Source organism: Neofelis nebulosa, chromosome 6 (genome assembly GCF_028018385.1).
Source record: "Neofelis nebulosa isolate mNeoNeb1 chromosome 6, mNeoNeb1.pri, whole genome shotgun sequence".
Lineage (NCBI taxonomy): Eukaryota > Metazoa > Chordata > Mammalia > Carnivora > Felidae > Neofelis > Neofelis nebulosa.
In genome coordinates, this window is record NC_080787.1 from 99636633 (window position 1) to 99653856 (window position 17224).

Consider the following 17224-nt stretch of genomic DNA (forward strand, 5'->3'; position numbering starts at 1 on the left):
CCTCTAGGATTTTGAAGGCTTCCTGTCTCACATTTAGGTCTTTCATCCATTTTTCATTCGTTTTTGCATATGGCGTAAGAAAGTAGTCCAGTTCTTACACAAGTCTAATACTTAATTATGAGAGCCATCAAAGCAGAGCTACCAAATCTCAGTGAGCTCAATGCCTGAGTAGTATTGAGTGGTACTACTGAGAAGTAGCCCAATTTATTTTTACCAAATGCCTGAGGCGTGAGGGACAAATTATAAACAGGCCAAGGCATTGGCCATCCTGGGAATCACGTATAAGATCCATGTCCAACAGAAGAGCCCCAGAGAAATCCACAAAGTCTCCTGGAGAGAAAGAAGCAGCTGTAAATATATGCTTACTCCAGAGAACACCTTGAGCCTAAGTGCCCCTTTTTGCCCCTGAATCCCCACTCCTTCCGAGCCTAACCCACAAAGAATGAATAGTGTGAACTGGAATTGAAGAGAAAAAAGGCAAAATTGGGGAAAAGGAGGAATGGAACAGAAATGACTGTGTCTCTCCCCCACTGCAGGATGCCCACCTAAAACCCACCCAAGTGCTGGGCAAGGGGGAAAATAGTCACTGAAGTGCGATTTAGAGTCTTGGTTATTACTTTGGGCTACACATTTTCATCACCAAAATAAAGCCTTTTTACTTTCTAAGAGTGAATGATAAATTCAAGGGGTGAAAAAAAACCCCATAGAATGTGTTTAAAAGGAGAGTGATGACAAAGAATCAGATTGTTTTCTGCTCCCATATACTGAGCTCCACCAAAGTGTCACTAGGGTAAGAAACCTTCCTCAAAATATAGAAAGTTGCACTGAGTTGGGGGTCCAGCTGGAGAGGGTTAGCTGGACACGAGAAACACACAAATGATAAAAGAGGTGTTTCCTCGGTTATAAGGGGAGAAAGTATGAGATCCACCCAGAACAAAGTGAAATCTGTGCAACATGTTACAGCAACTGCTATGCTGCCTTCTTGCTTTCTGAAAACGGAAAGAAGAAAAGAATGTGCAATCACAGAATAGGTATGAAATACTGTGAAGGATATGCATGTTGGATTGGTGGAAATGATTTTCAATTCAACTCTATGCTCTTGATGTTAAAGCCCTTGAGAATTGTGTTGGTTCATTCATTCAAACAGTTACTGAGCATCAAGTATTACCTGGCAAGGTTTCTCTTGCCACGCGTTTATGTCTAATTAGAGGTGCATACCAATTAGGAAAAGTCTCCCTTAACGCTAAACTGGCAAAGGCATGGTCTCCTCAGCCACAAAGGGTTCAAAAATAAAGCTGTGGTCAGTGTTCAGAGTAGAAGGTATGCGATGGTTACGTGGGTCCTGTAAAAATGGTAGGTTTGGGATAGAAAATACATTTGATGTAAGCATACTCCACATTGATTTGTGCTCTGCCAAAAGTTGAATGGCCCTTAGCAGACCCGAGAGAGGCACTACCCAGACCTTCGGGCACTGTGTCACATGGCAATTACTTTTCGCACAAGATTTTACGATTCAGCGTGTGCATCAGTCTCTAGATTGTAGCTGTCATCAGCCTCAGCCCAAACCACAGTTTCACTGGCTTTATTTGGTTACAAACATGACTGGAATTAAGGCTTAGAAGGAGAGATAAGATAGATCTAATCTTCTAACATAAAAGAAAACATACACACACTCATTATTTTCTTTTTCATTTTTGTGCACCCTCATTATTGAGGAGCTCTTTCATGGTGTGCAGATCTAGCCTAGAAGGGCAGCATATAAAGGTTTATCTGAAATCTTCTAAACCTGCGGGAGGAGGAGGAGAGGAACCTATCGACACCCCTCAGCAGTTTGCCTCACACAGTGGACAGCCGCATCCCAGTGTAGGGACACAGGCCTAGCACTTGGGCCACTGACAGGCTCCTTGCCAGGGAGAATTGCTGTGCCCTCCTTTTCATAGGGACAGGAACTCTGTGAAGTTTCTCTTGCCCTAAGGGGAAGGAACCAGTGCCTTGGCACACCCTTTCCAAACGGTCCAGTGCCTGATCTGAATCAACTAAAGGGAGAATGAAAAGACCTTTTCACGGCTTGAATCCTTCAGATAGAAAAAAAACCCTTCACACCCACTTCTGATGAGCCCCATAAAAAATGGTTCCTTCTGAGCTGAGGAACAGAGAGAAACTGCCAGAAAACTTTGGCAGAAAACCATTCACAATGGGGAAAGAGTCAAAGGAAAGAATGGGGCGACAAAAGACTCATTGTCCACATTTATCCCTCTTCTTTTCTTTTCTGGTTATTTGGTTGCAGCTCGGATCAACAGGGATGACTAAGAGTGAGATCTTTTGTAAGAGCATGAGAGCTTTGGATACAAGTAGTTCTGCCAGTAGCCTGGCTGCAAGCAACACGGTACACAGGGGCACCTTGTGGTACTGGGACCTTGGCATAGAGGGTGCTGTGGTGCAGTTAAGTGGAGAAGAATCCACGCTTTCACCTTTTGTTTTCTTTAGCATGTAAAAGTGGCACCGTGAGTCTCAATATCAAATGCAGTTCCAACCCCATTTATATCACTTAATAGATTTGCAAAACTGGCTGATTATTATAGCCTTGCTGAGCCTCAGTTTTCCCATTTATTAAACGGGACAATAATATTCACCTTTTAGGATGGTTGTGGGCATTAAGTATGATCAGGCTCCTCAGAAATTAAGAGAGGCCCAGATCACTTCCATTTTAAAAACTCCTGATACCTTAAAGCAACAACAACAAAAAGGAACAAATATCAAAAATAGGTATTAAAAATAATATGTTCTATCTAAATGTTTACTTTTAACAAATTAATATTCTTAGCATATCACAAATATAATTATGTAATTCGCAAGATAAGGACCTATACTAAAAAATGTCAGTTTGTATTTCGCAAGATGTAATTTTTGTATTTTTTTTTTAAGATGCAGTTTTATAGGGGCGCCTGGGTGGCGCGGTCGGTTAAGCGTCCGACTTCGGCTCAGGTCATGATCTCGCAGTCCATGAGTTCGAGCCCCGCGTCGGGCTCTGTGCTGACAGCTCAGAGCCTGGAGCTTGTTTCAGATTCTGTGTCTCCCTCTCTCTCTGACCCTCCCCCGTTCATGCTCTGTCTCTCTCTGTCTCAAAAATAAATAAACGTTAAAAAAAAAAAAATTAAGATGCAGTTTTATAAAAGACAGAAATTCCTATCATTGTCTCAATGTACCTGAGTCTTTAGCATCGCATAGAAATGCAGTACAGGTTTGTATCTGAAGCCCCTCAGGAATGTGAGGCCTGGGCTGCATGCTCTCCTCTGGCTCCTGGTTGGAGGCCTCAGGCTTTGCTATAGGAGGTTCATAGGAGGCATGCATGGACCTTGATTCCCGTCCTCCCCTCTTTCCATTTCCCTTTCTACAGCAGCCACTAGAACAAGGGTGAAAAGGACTCACATGGGACTTTAATTGATTTGGTTTTGGCATTGTTCGAGCCCCACAACATTTCTTCTTGCAACTTCAGATTTTTATTATTTTCATTACTTTCCTTGGGATGGTGCAATAAGGAGACTAGAAATAGTCTCAGTTCGTGATTGGTCATCATCATTTTTAAAAAATTGAGAAATAATCACATACTATAAAATTCATTCTTTTAAAGTATACCATGGTTCCATGCTTTTTAGTATATTTCCAAGCTATACGTTAGTATTTTCCAGAACATTTTCATCACTGCAAAAAGAAACTCCATAGTCTCTCCCCATACCCTCTTTCCCCCAGTCCCTAGTAACCATTAATCTACTTTCTGTCTCTCTGTGGATTTGCCCATTCTGGACATAAGATATAAATGGAATCATATACTGTATGTCTTGCTTCTTTCACTTTGCACAATGTTCTCAAGGTTCTACCATGTTGTGGCATGTATGAATGCTTCATTCCTTTCTATTGTCAAATAATATTCCCTTATATGGATATGCCATATTTTATTTATCCATTTATCAGTTGATATACATTTGGGTTGTTTCCACTTTGGGGCTATTATGAATAGTGTTGCTATAAACATTGGTGTGCAAATTTTTCTGCGGATATGTGTTTTCAGTTCTCTTAGGTATATAACTAAGAGTGAAATTGTTGGGTCATATGTTCAACATTTTGAGAAACTACCAAACTGTTTTCCAGAGTGGCTGCAATTTTACAATCCCACCAATAATGTACTAGGGTTATAACGAATCCATATCTATACCAATACTTATTGTCATCATTTTGGTTATAGCCATTGTAATGGAGGGAAGTGACATCTCATTATGGTTTTGATATGTGTTTTCATAATGACAGACAATGTTCATTATCTTTTCACATGCTCCTTTGCCATTTGTATATCCTCTTTGGATATACAAATGTCTATTCTATTGCTTTGCCCATTTTTAAATTGGGCTATTTGTATTTTATTGTTAAATTGTAAAAGTTCTGGGTACTAGATCCCTGTCAGGTATATGATTTTGCAAATATTTTCTCTTATTCTGTGGGAGTTACCTTTTCACTTTCTTGATAGTGTTTTTAGAAGCGCAAAAGTTTTTGATGAAGTCCAATTTATCTTTTTTTAAGTTTATTTATTTATTTTGAGAGAGAGTGCGACAGAGCACGCACGCACAAGTGGGGGAGGGGCAGGGGGGGGAGAGAGAGAGAGAGAGAGAGAGAGAGAGAGAGAGAGAGAATCCCAAGCAGGCTCTGTGCTATCAGTGAAGAAGCTGACTTGGGCTTTGAACTCAAAAACCATGAGATCATGACCTGAGCCGAAATCAAGAGTCAAATGTTTAACCGACTGAGCCACCCAGGTACCCCCAATTTATCTTTTTTAAAATTTTTTGGTTGCTTGGAGTGAGGTAAGGGTCATCACCGCCCCTCTCTTTTTTTTTTCTTAAAAAAAAATTTTTTTTTAACATTTATTTATTTTTGAGACAGAGAGAGACAGAGCATGAACGGGGGAGGGGCAGAGAGAGAGGGAGACACAGAATCGGAAGCAGGCTCCAGGCTCTGGGCCATCAGCCCAGAGCCTGATGCGGGGCTCGAACTCACGGACCACAAGATCGTGACCTGAGCTGAAGTTGGACGCTCAACCGACTGAGCCGCCCAGGCACCCCTTTTTTCTTTTTTGCTAGAAATACAGTCTGTGGCATGATGCCAAAGAAAACATAATTGCAGAACTGATGGCCAGGACTTAAATGAAGTACAAAGCTCGTAAGGGCTGAGGTTCTGATTAGGTTCAGTATGGCAGGCAAAGGTGGTGCAGGCCATAGGAAGGCCTGGCTAACCCTATGGCCAAGGTAGGATTGCTCACCTCAGCCTAGAGTTATCAGGACAGTTGGGTATCAAAAGAAATATATATGGCTGTCACAATGAGAGTGAGAGCTCAGCTTAGAAGAACTCTGTCACTCTGACAAATTAAAAAAAAATTTTTTTAGTTTATTTATTTACTTAGAGAAAGAGAGCAGGGGAGGGGCAGAGAGAGAGGGAGAGAAAGAGAATCCCAAACAGGCTTGACAGTGCAGAGCCAGACGTGGGGGTTGAAATAACGAACTGTGAGATCATGACCTGAGCCAAAATCAAGAGTCAGGCACTTAACCAACTGATCCACCCAGGAACCCCTGACAAACTAAATTTATGAAGAGAATAATTAGCAAACCTTACCAGCTGGTAATTCTATTCACCAGCCAGTAGAATTAAATCATGAATTGCCTGTCTACAATATACCATGCTGGTGTCCATTGTCATGAGGCTTCCAAACCTCCCTTGTCTAATCTCGTCTGCATCTCCTTAGGAAACTGCAAGAGGCAGAAACACAGCTTACTCTTGCCCCTACTGACTCCTTTGCCTTCCCCACTGGAAACCCTCCATTTGTCCCTCCAGGTCACTCTCCACCTTGCTCTGTGTCTGGCTTTGGCCTTCCGGCTTCCTGTTGTGTTCAATCAAAGGGAGTACTAGACCACTTTCTTATACCACGCACAAAAATAAATTCAAACTGGATGTAAAGATCTAAATATGAGACAGGAAACCATAAAAATCCTAGAGGAGAACCTCTTTGACATTAGCCATAGCAACTTCTTACTAGATATTTCTCCTGAGGCAAGGGAAGCAAAAGCAAAAACAAACTATTGGGACTCCATCAAGATAAAAAGTATCTATTTGAAATACCTATTATGTATGTGAGGTGCCTATTATGAGCCAGCTCTTTAGGCACTAGGGGTTTTGGGTAAATGAGATCATAAAATCCCTGCTCTTGAGGAGTTTACACTCTGACAGGGAGACAGACAAATTGATATACATTATATCAATAGCTAGTGATAGGTGCTGGGGCGGGGAGTAAAACAGGCAAAGGGAATAGAAATGATGGCAAGGGGTGCTATTTTAGGTAGAATGTGCAGTCACAGAAAGCCTCTATGAAAAGACTTGAATTAATGAAGAATGCCTGTGTGGCTACCTGGGAGAAGGGCATTCTAGAAGAACAGCATGCACAAAGATTCTTTGTGCCAGACTGAGGAGTGGTAAAGAGACCATGGGGCTGGAGGGAAGCAAATGAAGCAGAGACTAGGCAGAGGCAGGCAGGGGCCAGATCATGCAGGAGCTTGGGGGCCATTGTAAGAGCATTCTCAATGTAATGGAAGCCACTGGAGGATTTTAAGGGCGGGGGGGGTGGGGGGGTGGCAGGGAGGGGTGACATGATATGACATTTAAAAGGATCACCATTTGGTGTGACAGGGAGAAAGGGTCCCTAGGTAGTGCTGTCAGATGACAAAAATAATACAATTTAATAACAAGTTTTATGTCCTTTATTCAAGAGAAAGCAATCCATGCATTGGGGGAGTACAGTGCCTCACAAACACTGGAGCATTCTTCCCAAGAGATTTTGGGTAAGACTGAGTACTATAGAGCAAGTTATATAGAGAGGCAGCACAGAAACAAGGATAGGAAGGTGGGGAATTCCCTGTAAGGTTAACAGGTCCTATTTTCCAGGGTAAGGTTAGCTAACTGAAGATGAGTTGGAGGATTGTGATTGGTGCCTGTTAGCTTTCCTTAACAAGTGTTTCCTGTAAATGCAGGTAGACTTAGGTTTAGATTTGTGATGTGGATTGCCTCCATTTTGTGGGTCCCCATATATAAATTACCTTTGTTGGCAACTGGTCTCACCTTATCCCATGTGGACTCAACCACATCCCCTAATATGTTCCAGGAGGATGAGAAACTAATCTATATAATGAATGTGACATGGCATCTATGGCATGGGAGTGTATCAAGAGAGAGGGTGGCTAGATACCCCCAAGAGATAGCAAAAATTACATTGGGAATGGAAGTGGAGATTTAAAAAAAAAGGAAGTTGATAAGAGAAAGATAAGCAAGAAGGTTGTGAGAGAAGATGAGAGGGAACCAGAGAAACAGAGTAGTTCATGGTAGAGTGTTGTGGAAGCTGGTATAGAGATAGGTAGTTAAGAACATGTGATTTGGAGACTAGTAGCCTTGGATTTGAAACTGGGCACTGTTGATTAGTTCCATGCCCTTGGACAGGTTATCCACCTTCTCTGAACTTGTTTCCTCAATGGAAAATGGAAACAATAACCTCTTCAGATTCAGTGAGATTATGTATATAATATGCTTAACAAATTGTATGGGGCATAGTTAACCTTATGGTCAAAGCTCTTAAAAATATAACACAAATATCTGCTATCTGGTGTCCCTTAAGACTTCTAGCCAGAGGAGGGCTCCTGTTCTTGAACATTCAGATAAAAAGATGGAGACAAATCCTATACATCCTTCCTGCCCATCTCCATCAATTCTGGCTCTGATCCTTCTCTGAATGACCACTCTCTCTTTCACCTCTCCTCCCATGGTTCCTTCTGCCACAAATCAGCCTATTCATGGAACCCAGACCCATTCTTTTTGATTTCCCCAAAGCATCATAATCTCATGCAGTTACATACAGCAAACTTTTACTGAGGGCTTGGCATAGTATGGCAAACAATTAAAAATCACATATTGGTCTCTGCTGTTGATAAAATTTCCTCAGCCATTCCACAAACTGGGAATGTTTCATTGGCCTTTTTTTCTTGAAGTATCAACCTCTCACTATTTCTAGAGGCCAATCGTAGGTCCTCAAAATCCACCCCCCTCCCTTTTTTTTTTTTCTCCATGAAGATCTGTACTTCCTACTCCGAGCCTATTTTTTGATATATAAATATTTTAAAATTTCTCTGTTAAACCAAGAGTTATCTTATTTTAGATATCTATCCACTAAAATGCACAGATTTTGAAATTATTCTCTTTTTTGCATAATCAAATCAAAGGAAACTCTTAGATGGAGGAGAGCAGAACAGATGTATGGATTGTGCCACCCCCCAACCCCCACTCCTTGAAGAAATGGAGACAGTTTTTTCTTACAAAGAGTGGAAATTTCCTTTCTATTAGTAAACAAAGCACCTGGGATGTCATAGGGGAAAATAGCCCTAGTGTTTACTGAATAGAATAAGCAGGAAGAAGGGAGATAAAAGTATCAACAAGCAGAAGTGGCAGGAGAAAGCAAAGAGTCTCCCCTTATCCTCCTCTATACTGAGAAAGTAGCCCACTTTTCAACCCAGAAGGAAAGCCCAATACTTGCTGTCTTTGTTAACATACAAATTTGCTCTTCCTCTTGATCCCTTTGTCAGGGAGAAAGAAATTTTCCTCTGTCCAAGGTTCTTCTAGCTGGACAAAGAATGAAATATATGAGACAGATTAACAGGAGAAAGTCAAATTTAATTTTGTATGTACGAGGTATCCACACAGACATGAAAGTGCAAACATAGGCAAAAGGAGGTAAGTCTGTCCTTTCAAACTAAGAGAAGAGGGTAGGGGTCTGGGACTTCAAAGAGAAGGAATGCAATTCATGGGAAGATGAAAAAGAATAAATATTTGATAAATAAATGTTGCTGGGCCACACAGAAACAGTGGGACATAGAGATGGATTTTAACAAATGGACTTTGTCCCCCTTCCCCCACCCCCACTCTGTTCATATTATAATGTAGTTTTCTATGTGATTGCTCTCTTCCTGGATTAGGTCCTCTATCTAAAGAGTTCAAGAGATGTCAAAGTTTCTTCCTGAATCTTTTGGGCCTTGATTGTTTTCAGTTCAAAATAATCTACCTGCCATTGTAGCCTGTCTTGGGAGGCCCTGCTCTTGACCTCCACACCTTCATTGGCTACCTATTGACCACCAAATAAGGTCCCAGGCAGCCCCTATGGGAACCCTATGTCTCAGCCAGAGTGTTCTATTGGCACTTCTCCAAATAGACATTAACACTTTTCCATCTCTGCTTTGCTCATGTTCTTCCTTTTGCCTGGGATGTTGTTCCACCACATTTCTACCTAACAAAACTATTCAAACCCTAGCTTGTGCTACCACTTTCATGAAGCCTTCCCTGATTGCTCTCTCCCTCCCCGTGGCTAACTCTTCATTGCTACAACTAATACAAATACATGCTGCTTTATTTTGTCCTCAAATAAGTGCCTCAGTTATGGTCCCCAGTGGATTAAAGTTCCTCAAATTCATGAATTAATCCTCACACTTTTTTCAAATCCATGGCACAATGTACCCCAGTGCTCAGTGCATGAAAAGTGGCCAATAAATATTTGTTGAATATTTAGTTAGTTTTCTATTGGGTGGGTCAGTAGTCTAGACAAGGCTTAGCTGTGTTCTCTGCTCAGAGCCTGATAACCTACAATCAAGTTGTCAGCTGGGGCTGCAGTTTCATCCGCGGTTCAGGGTCTCCTTCCAAGGTTCTGTGGTTGTTGGAAGAATCCATTTCCTTGCAAATGTTAAGGCCATCAGGAGAGAGTCCTTGATGTCTCAAGGACTATGCTCTTTTATGCTCTATATGCTCTTTTAATGTTTATTTACTTTTTTTTTTTTTTTTTTTTTTTTTTTTTTTTGGGACAGAGAGAGACAGAGCATGAACGGGGGAGGGGCAGAGAGAGAGGGAGACACAGAATCGGAAACAGGCTCCAGGCTCCGAGCCATCAGCCCAGAGCCTGACGCGGGGCTCGAACTCACGGACCGCGAGATCGTGACCTGGCTGAAGTCGGACGCTTAACCGACTGCGCCACCCAGGCGCCCCAATGTTTATTTACTTTTAAGAGAGCGAGAGAGAGCACGAGTGGGGGAAGGGCAGAGAGAGAGGGAGACACAGAATCCAAGGCAGTCTCCAGGCTCTGAGCGTCAGCAAGGAGCCCAACATGGGGCTTGAACTCACAGACTGCGAGATCATGACCTGAGCTGAAGTCAGACACTTAACCGACTGAGCCACCCAGGTGCCCCTCTCTAAGCTCTTTTAAAGGGCTCACCTGATTGGGCCAACTAAATCAACTCTTAGGGAATTTAATTCCATCTGCAAAATCTCTTCTTTACTCCATAATATAGGTGACATCCTATGTGATGGAGTGACATCCATCATAGTCACAGGTCCCACCCACTACACTCAACGGGAAGGGATTACAGAGTGAGTGTACACCAGGGGTGGGAATTTGGGGAATTATCTTAGAATTCTTCCTATCACAAATATTTTTGGGGCAAAGGTCTTAAAAGAGTATTTTTTATTTGATTGTGTCACAAGACACCAAATTGCTTCAAAATAGAAGAAAAAAACTTTAGTTACTATTTTAGATGGAAAGGTCTTTAAATAATGTCTGTGATAGAAGACAATTCCCCCATTGGTTTTTTGTTTGTTTGTTTGTTTGTGTTTATTTGGGGTTTTTTTGTACATTGTAAAAAAACAATCATTTTAGTTTGGTTGTAGTTTATATTGTTCAGAGTTGGTTTCAGTTCGTGTTCAATCTGGAAACAAGAACACAAAATTATTCTATATAAGTGACAGAGCTGAGTTTGTTAATTAATAACTGGGCAAACAGATGAAATGTCTGCCTAAAAATTATATAGATCAAGGAACATGTAAAGAACTACAGAAAGAATATGTAAAGAACTAATAGACTAATTCCTCCAGCAAGGCACAAGAGTCAAGCACAGGTGAGTCCTTAATCTAATGAGCTCTATAGTGTGATTTTCCACTCAGAACCCTACTGAGTTTTCAAGTTCAAATATATCCACAAATTTGGGTTTCTTAATACAGCCAGGAGAATTCCTCATTTATTCTGGCATGAGATTTGGTGGGGGTGGGCATCAACCATAACATGACCATCTTTAAATCAGATTTGTGCCTGGCCTGAGGTTTGCTAAAGGAATAAGGACAGAAAGAAAAATCTATAGTTCAGTTTATGAGGGAAATATCTCCCCAGTGGGATTGTGATGGTCAAAATTTAGTGCAATTGATTGGGTAGATTAAACAAAGAGAATGGCAATTTAAGGACATGTTGGGGAGATCCGTCTGGTGGACTTACAATCAACTTGACATGAGACAGATTAACAGGAGAAAATCAAACTTAGTAATGAATGTAACGAGGAATCCACAGACATGATATTCCAAAGACAGACAATGACATGCTTATTTGAGCTAAGGAGAAGGGTAGGGTCTGAGGATACAAAGGGGAGAAAGAAGGTGAAAGGAGATGTTTGGAAAACAAGGTTGCCCTGTTATGCAGATAAGTTTCTTAGATAAAGGGGAATCTCTCTTAATAGTTCTCTTCCTTGTACAGGCTCTCCTTTCCAATATAAATTTAGGCAATTGACAACCAAGAAAAGACTTCTTCCTGCATCTTCTGGGTTTTGATTACTTTTACCTCAAATTAACGTTCATACCAAAGTGGCCCATCTTGGGGCAGCCTGCCCTTGGCCCCTACAGATGATTTTTTTGGGAAAAATTTTGAAGTTTAAATACTGAATTTTTGAACATTTGTTGGACCCTGTGAACACATGCTGTATATTTATTCATATGCATGTTGTCTATGACTAGTAGCTGAAATATGTTTATACAAATTTTTTCCAACATGATATGGAAGGGCAGGGCCAATGAATGTGGGAGGGAAGTCAGGCATTGGCAATTTTGCTTACTTTTGCACCAGGCCCTGCGTCTGTGCTCTGCAGAGACCCAGTCATAGTGTCAGGGGCAGAAATTTTTCACCCTATTCCTGCTTTTGTGCTCCAGAGTACAGATTCACACAGGCAGGGAAAGAATGAGCATGTGGGGAAAGTCCCCAAACCTGGAATGACCCCTGGGGAATTTGGCTGAGGCAAGAAAAGGGAGAAGGTGTGCCAAATTCTCATGCCTTTCCCCACACCCTTTGAAAAGTCCTGTTGCTAGGGCTGAGCACTGGGTCAGTTTTCAATTTGTGTTTTTAAAAAAATGTGTACTAATGAAATAGTACAATACCTTGAACAAGGCCAGAAAGTAAATAAAAGTGGCAGCTCTTCCTCTCATCTCTGTAGGATGTTAATCTCTCTGTATGATGTTAAAGACATCTCCTCTCGCAAGAGGATTTCATTGGTTTGTTTAAAACCAAAACTACAGGCTTGCTATTTTTATTTCATTCATTATGATAATCACAAAGCATAACTTTTTTCAAACAAAATGATGAAATACCCACAAGTCATGTCAGAGTAGTTATTACTTACGCTTACTAATGAACTTCTCACTACAAAGGTGGCTCTATGAGCCACTGTGCAGAGGCTGCAGGCACAGCACTGACTCCTGATCAAAAACTATAAAATGCTGATGGCGACTGAAGACAGATAAATGTGTCTTTTGTCTGTTTTACAGAGGGTCATAGCACTTATTGCCCTAGAATGGAGCCGGTGATGCCAGTTATAATCTGTCACATATTTTTCATACCAATTGTGATCTAATATGTGATGGATTTCGGGTTCAGATAGAGTATAAACATTTAGCTTTGAGAATGAAAATGAGTTCTTGGTCCACTCTACCTGGTTTGTGGACATTTCCACTTGGAAATATTAATTGACCCCTAGCCCTGGCCCTCCAATGGAAGTCTCCAGTGTTCTAGGCCTCGAGACTGCATCATGGAGTTCTTTGGACTCATCTCTCACTTTCTACTTTTCCTTCAGTCCTTTCTTTTCTTCCCTCTGTTTCTATAATTGGTGGTCACTTCAGCCCCATAGCACATAGCACTGCTAACTCCAGGTCTCCATCAAGTTGGGCCCACCAAAGGCTGCCATGTTTATCTTTCTCCAGCACAGCTTTGGATCATGTCAACTCCTTGCTCAGAAACATGCAAAGATCTCCTATTTCCCACAACATCACACCTACACTTCCTGACTTGCCTTTCAAGGCCCTCCTCAAACTAAATTAATCTGACTTACTCAACTTTCAACTTATTTATTCCACTGACCATCAGTCATGCTCAGTCACTTCAGTGAGCCCCCTGTGCCCATTATCACCTCACTGCTTTTCTTCAGGTTATTCCCCTTGCCTAGAATGCCATTCCTCAACCCTTACCTCATTAAACTATGTCCTTCCTGCATTTTCTGGTACACCTCACTGATCTCTTCCTCTTTGAACTCTTCAAGCATTACAAATGTCTCTTCTATGCATTATAGCATTTAATTATATGCCTGCCTTCCCATTGGTGGTTGTTTTATAGACAGGTCCACAAGCTTCTAGAAGTCAAAATAAGCCTTATATTCCCTAACCTTCACATAGTTGAGTATATGGTAGGTACTATATTGAAGATATTATTTCATAGTTTCTGTGTCCAGATTGAACCAGTAGAATAATTCTTATTTTCACAATATGGTGTCAAGTAAATGTATAGCTATAGTACCAGATAAATTATTTTAATATGAATGATTGCTACAGAGTTGATTAATATTGGATCTAAGGTTTTTATCTGCTACCAGCCATAATATTTCTTTAGAAAGACAGAAAGGAAGAAAGAAAAAGCCCAAAGCTAGGATGCATGAATTTTAAGTATTATTCAAATACCACCCCTTCAATAAAACACTACTTTTTTATACATGGGCCATTCATAATGATAGTTATCATCATATGCCTGCTGCATCCTATACATACCTCTAAGCAATATTGCCTTGCATTGTCTTCAAACATCTGTCTTCCTTCTTTCCCTTTTCCCCAAACTGAGTTCCTTGATGACAGAGACTGTCTTTTAATTCCTGAATCTGCAGAAACTGACAAAGAGCTGGTAATCAAAACATACTTGTTGAATGAATAAATGAATTATAAGAGCCCTGATGTAACCATGAGTGTGAGTTATGGTTGGCAAGTGATTATTAAGTTTTTTCGTAAACAAGCTTTTATATATATATATATATATATATATATATATATATATATATATATATAAAATTTGATTTTATTAAATGTTTATTTATTTTGAAAGACAGAGAACACACATGCATGAGTGGGGGAGAGGCAGAGAGAGGGAGAGAGAGAATCCCAAGCAGGCTCTGTGCTGTCAGTGCAAAGACCAATGGGGGGGGGGTCAAACTCAGAAACCATGAAATCATGACCTGAGCTGAAATCAAGAGTTGCACGCTCAACTGACTGAGCCACCCAGGTGCCCTTGAACCTTTTTATATATTTAAAAACATTTTAATGTTTATTTATTTTTGAGAGAGAGAAAAACAGTGCAAGCAGGAGAGAGGCAGAGAGAGAGGGAGACACAGAATCTGAAGTAGGCTCCAGGCTCTGAGCTGTCAACACTGAGCCTGATACTGGGCTTGAACCCATGAACCACAACATCATGACCTGAGCCAAAGTCGGACACTTAGCCAAAGTCGGTGACTGAGTCACCCAGGTGCCCCGAACCTTTTTATATTTTTAAGTGGTAATTTAAGATATATATATTTTTAATTCTTGGGAGAACTTAACTCTCAATCATTCAAAATTTATCTTTTTTACATAGAAAATTATACAGGAAGTTACAGCTGAGTTTACACTAAGAGCTTGCCAAGCCTAGAGAAATTTGTAATATTTTAAAAATAGGTGTAGCATGCTCCCTTCGGCAGCACATATACTATATAATTAAGAATAGGTGTAGCTATCTACTTCTTTCAACTTTTCTTAAAAGTAGCATTCTTACTCAAAAACAAAAAAACAAATTATCTGATTTCAAAAATGGGCAAAGTAGGGGCGCCTGGGTGGCTCAGTCGGTTGAGCGTCGGACTTCGGCTCAAGTCATGATCTCACGGTCCGTGAGTTCGAGCCCCGCGTCAGGCTCTGTGCCACCAGCTCAGAGCCTGGAGCCCGTTTCAGATTCTGTGTCTCCCTCTCTCTCTGACCCTCCCCCATTCATGCTCTGTCTCTCTCTGTCTCAAAAATAAATAAATGTTAAAAAAAAAAAATGGGCAAAGGACTTAAGTAGACATTTCTCCGTAGAAAATGTTTAAATGACCAACATACGAAAAGATGCTTGATAGCACTTGTCATTAGAGAAATGCAAATCAAAACCACAGAGAGATACCACCTCAGACATGTTAGGATGACCACTATAACACACACACACACACACACACACACACACACACACACACACAAAATAAAAAGCTTTATTGAGGATGTGGATTTGTGCGCTGTTGGTGGGAATGTAAAATGGTGCAGCTGCTGTGGAAAATGAAAATTCCTAAAAAAATTGAAAATGTTAAATTAAAAAACTAAATCAAATTTTAAATTAAAAAAGCTAAATTAAAAATATGGTCCAGGGGCGCCTGGGTGGCTTGGTCGGTTAAGCGTCCGACTTCGGCTCAGGTCATGATCTCACGGTCCGTGAGTTCAAGCCCCGCGTCGGGCTCTGTGCTGACAGCTCAGAGCCTGGAGCCTCTTTCAGATTCTGTGTCTCCCTCTCTCTCTGCCCCTCTCCTGTTCATGCTCTGTCTCTCTCTGTCTCAAAAATAAATAAACGTTAAAAAAAAAATTAAAAAAAAATATGGTCCAGAAATCCCACTTCTGGGTGTATATATATCCAAGAGAATTGAAGACAGGATCTTGAAGACAGATTTGCACACTCATGTTCATTGCAGCATTATGCACAATAGTTAAGAGGTGGAAGCATTTGCACATGTTCATTAATAGAAGAATGGATAAAAAATGCAGTATATACATATAATGGAGTATTATTCACCTTTAAAAAGAAGGAAATCTTGTCATATGCTCCAACATGGGCAAACCTTGAGGATGTTATGAGCTAAGTGCGATAAGCCAGTCATAAAATGACAAATACTGTAAGTTTCCACTTAAGGAGGTATCTAAAGTAGTCTAACTCTTAGAGACAGAAAGAATACTGGTTTCACAGGGCTACAGGGAGAAGGGAACTAGAGAGTTGTTGTTCAACAGGCATGGAGTTTTAATTTTTACAAGATGAAAAAGTTCTAGAGCTCTGTGGCACAACAATGTGAATACACTTAACACTACTGAACCGTACACTTAAAAATGGTTAAGATGGTAATTGTTATGTGCTTTTTTTTTTTTAAAGTAGGCTAGCATGGGGGCGCCTGGGTGGCTCAGTCAGTTAAGCATCTGACTTTGGCTCAGGTCATGATCTTATGGCTCGTGAGTTTGAGCCCCGCATCAGGCTCTGTGCTGACAGCTCAGAGCCTGAAACCTGCTTCGGATTCTGTGTCTCCCTCTCTCTCTGCCCCTTCCCTGTTCATGCTCTGTCTCTGTCTCTCTCAAAAATAAATAAACATTAAAAAATAAATAAATAAAATAGGCTAGTATGGAGCCCAATGTGGGGCTTGAACTCACTACCCTGAGATCAAGACCTGAGTTGAGATCAAGAGGTGAATGCTTAACCGACTGAACCACCCAAGCACCCCTACATTATGTGCTTTTAACCATAATTTAAAATATTAAAAAGAATAGCACCTCACACATGTACACACCATCATCAATATATGCTCGCACATTGACATAAGCCAGTAGATGCTTAATAAATGTTTCCAGTACTGATGGTCATGATGAAAAAAATAGGAGAGCATTTTTTGTCCTGATTTATAGCACCTTAATAATAAAGACTTCAGAGGTCTAATAACAGTGATCCACTGAAGAATGGAACTGGTTACCAAATACTGAAAACTTGTGATAAGACTTACACAAACTAGAAACTACTGGAGCAAATGTTATGGTAATTTATAATGATTGAATTATATGTATTGGTGGGTTTTAATAAAATGAACATGCTTTTTGCCTTTTCTATTATGTTGCATGCTTACGTTTTTTGTAATGCTACATGGTATGTGGCTTATGGGATGTAATTTATATCTTCTTAAAAAAGCATAAATAAATAAAACCTGAAATTAACCGA

General features: G+C 40.6%; 1 protein-coding gene across 3 annotated transcripts in view; it reads left to right on the forward strand.

Annotated features, from left to right (window-relative positions):
* Positions 1-17224, forward strand: part of CRYBG1 (crystallin beta-gamma domain containing 1) — a 191700-nt gene that overhangs the window by 100109 nt on the left and 74367 nt on the right. The gene's annotated exons all lie outside the window — the stretch shown is intronic.